Source organism: Pleurodeles waltl, chromosome 8 (assembly GCF_031143425.1).
Source record: "Pleurodeles waltl isolate 20211129_DDA chromosome 8, aPleWal1.hap1.20221129, whole genome shotgun sequence".
NCBI lineage: Eukaryota > Metazoa > Chordata > Amphibia > Caudata > Salamandridae > Pleurodeles > Pleurodeles waltl.
The window spans coordinates 1,319,028,462-1,319,030,961 of NC_090447.1; the positions used below are offsets into that span (position 1 = coordinate 1,319,028,462).

At 46.4% G+C, this 2,500-nt stretch overlaps 1 non-coding gene and 4 pseudogenes across 1 annotated transcript; all 5 read right to left on the reverse strand.

Annotated features, from left to right (window-relative positions):
* LOC138252330 (5S ribosomal RNA) overlaps positions 1-103 on the reverse strand; it is a 109-nt pseudogene extending 6 nt beyond the window's left edge.
* A 449-nt stretch (positions 104-552) lies between these two features.
* LOC138257071 (5S ribosomal RNA) lies at positions 553-671 on the reverse strand (annotated as a pseudogene).
* Positions 672-1,120: 449 nt separating this feature from the next.
* LOC138256781 (5S ribosomal RNA) lies at positions 1,121-1,239 on the reverse strand (annotated as a pseudogene).
* Positions 1,240-1,682: 443 nt separating this feature from the next.
* Positions 1,683-1,801, reverse strand: LOC138255430 (5S ribosomal RNA). Its single transcript, XR_011198063.1, has one exon. It is a non-coding gene; the product is annotated as a 5S ribosomal RNA (ribosomal RNA).
* A 446-nt stretch (positions 1,802-2,247) lies between these two features.
* On the reverse strand, positions 2,248-2,366 carry LOC138256653 (5S ribosomal RNA; annotated as a pseudogene).
* Positions 2,367-2,500: the final 134 nt, after the last annotated feature.

Sequence of the window (2,500 nt, forward strand, 5' to 3'; positions counted from 1 at the left end):
CAGCACCTGGCATTCCCAGGCAGTCTCCCATCCAAGTACTAACCAGGCCCAACGTTGCTTAGCTTCTGAGATCAGACACATTCAGGTTGGTATGGCCGTAGGCAGAACACACTCCTGTTTCAGGTCTCTTGTGTTGAGACTGCCCGGCGGTCTGGAGCCTGCTGCTCTCAAACACACGTGCACTCTTCTGTTCACAAACTACCATCCTTCACAAACTTCTTACAGAGGTCCAAGCACACACCCTGTTTTGCACCGGCCTCACAATCGCTTCATCTGCACTTACACACAGTCTCAGACTGCCCTTTCTTTAGGGCCCAGCACAAGCAGCAACAGACCAGCTCACCACCAGCAGCTTGGGGTGAGTGTGAAGTGCAGAAAAATTATCAATTTTCCTTCAGAAAGAGTGTATTTTAGTGTTATTGCTATTTTTTAATTTATTTTAAGAAAGGAAAAAAGAGTAGAAGAAATAATAATAAATGAAAATTAACTTTAGAGAGTACTCTATGCATTTGTTCTAAGACGTGCACCACCTACTGTCTGCAAGAGGCAAAATGCCTACAGCACCTGGTATTCCCAGGCAGTCTCCCATCCAAGTACTAACCAGGCCCGACTCTGCTTAGCTTTTGACATCAGACAAGATCAGGCGCATTCAGGGTGGTATGGCCTTAGGCACAATGCCCTCCTGTTTCAGGCCTCTTGTGTTGAGACAGCCCGCCGGTCTGGAGCCTGCTGCTCTCAAACACACCTGCACTCTCCTGTTCACAAACTGCCCTCCTTCACAAACTTCTTACAGAGGGCCAATCACACACCCTGTTTTGCACCAGCCTCACAATCGCTTCATCTGCACTTACACACAGTCTCAGACTGAACTTTCTTTAGGGCCCAGCACAAGCAGCAACAGACCAGCTCACCACCAGCAGCTTGGGGTGAGTGTGAAGTGCAGAAAAATTATCAATTTTCCTTCAGAAAGAGTGTATTTTAGTGTTATTGCTATTTTTTAATTTATTTTAAGAAAGGAAAAAAGAGTAGAAGAAATAATAATAAATGAAAATTAACTTTAGAGAGTACTCTATGCATTTGTTCTAAGACGTGCACCACCTACTGTCTGCAAGGGGCAAAATGCCTACAGCACCTGGTATTCCCAGGCAGTTTCCCATTCAAGTACTAACCAGGCCCGACGCTGCTTAGTTTCTGAGATCAGACAAGATAAGGCACATTCAGGGTGGTATGGCCGTAGGCAGAACACACTCCTGTTTCAGGTCTCTTGTGTTGAGACAGCACACCGGTCTGGAGCCTGCTGCTCTCAAACACACCTGCACTCTTGTGTTCACAAACTGCCCTCCTTCACAAACGTCTTACAGAGGTCCAAGCACACACCCTGTTTTGCACCAGCCTTGCAATCGCTTCACCTGCACTTACACACAGTCTCAGACTGCCCTTTCTTTAGGGCCCAGCACAAGCAGCAGACCAGCTCACCACCAGCAGCTTGGGGTGAGTGTGAAGTGCAGAAAGATTCTCAATTTTCCTTCAGAAAGAGTGTATTTTAGTGTTATTGCTGTTTTTTTATTTATTTTAAGAAAGGAAAAAAGAGTAGAAGAAATAATAAATGAAAAGTAACATTAGAGAGGATTCTATGCATTTGTTCTAAGACGTGCACCACCTACTGTCTGCAAGAGGCAAAATGCCTACAGCACTTGGTATTCCCAGGCGGTCTCGCATCCAAGTACTAACCATGCCCGACGCAGCTTAGCTTCTGAGATCAGACGAGATCAGGCGCATTCAGGGTGGTATGGCCGTAGGCAGAACACACTCCTGTTTCAGGTCTCTTGTGTTGAGACTGCCCGCCGGTCTGGAGCCTGCTGCTCTCAAACACACGTGCACTCTTCTGTTCACAAACTACCCTCCTTCACGAACTTCTTACAGAGGTCCAAGCACACACCCTGTTTTGCACCAGCCTCACAATCGCTTCATCTGCACTTACACACAGTCTCAGACTGCCCTTTCTTTAGGGCCCAGCACAAGCAGCAACAGACCAGCTCACCACCAGCAGCTTGGGGTGAGTGTGAAGTGCAGAAAAATTATCAGTTTTCCTTCAGAAAGAGTGTATTTTAGTGTTATTGCTGTTTTTTTATTTATTTTAAGAAAGGAAAAAAGAGTAGAATAAATAATAAATGAAAATTAACATTAGAGAGTACTCTATGCATTTGTTCTAAGACGTGCACCACCTACTGTCTGCAAGAGGCAAAATTCCTACAGCACCTGGTATTCCCAGGCGGTCTCGCATCCAAGTACTAACTATGCCCGACGCTGCTTAGCTTCTGAGATCAGACGAGATCAGGCGCATTCAGGGTGGTATGGCCGTAGGCAGAATACACTCCTGTTTCAGGCCTCTTGTGTTGAGACAACCCACAGGTCTGGAGCCTGCTGCTCTCAAACACACCTGCACTCTACTGTTCACAAACTGCCCTCCTTCACAAACTTCTTACAGAGGGCCAAGCAC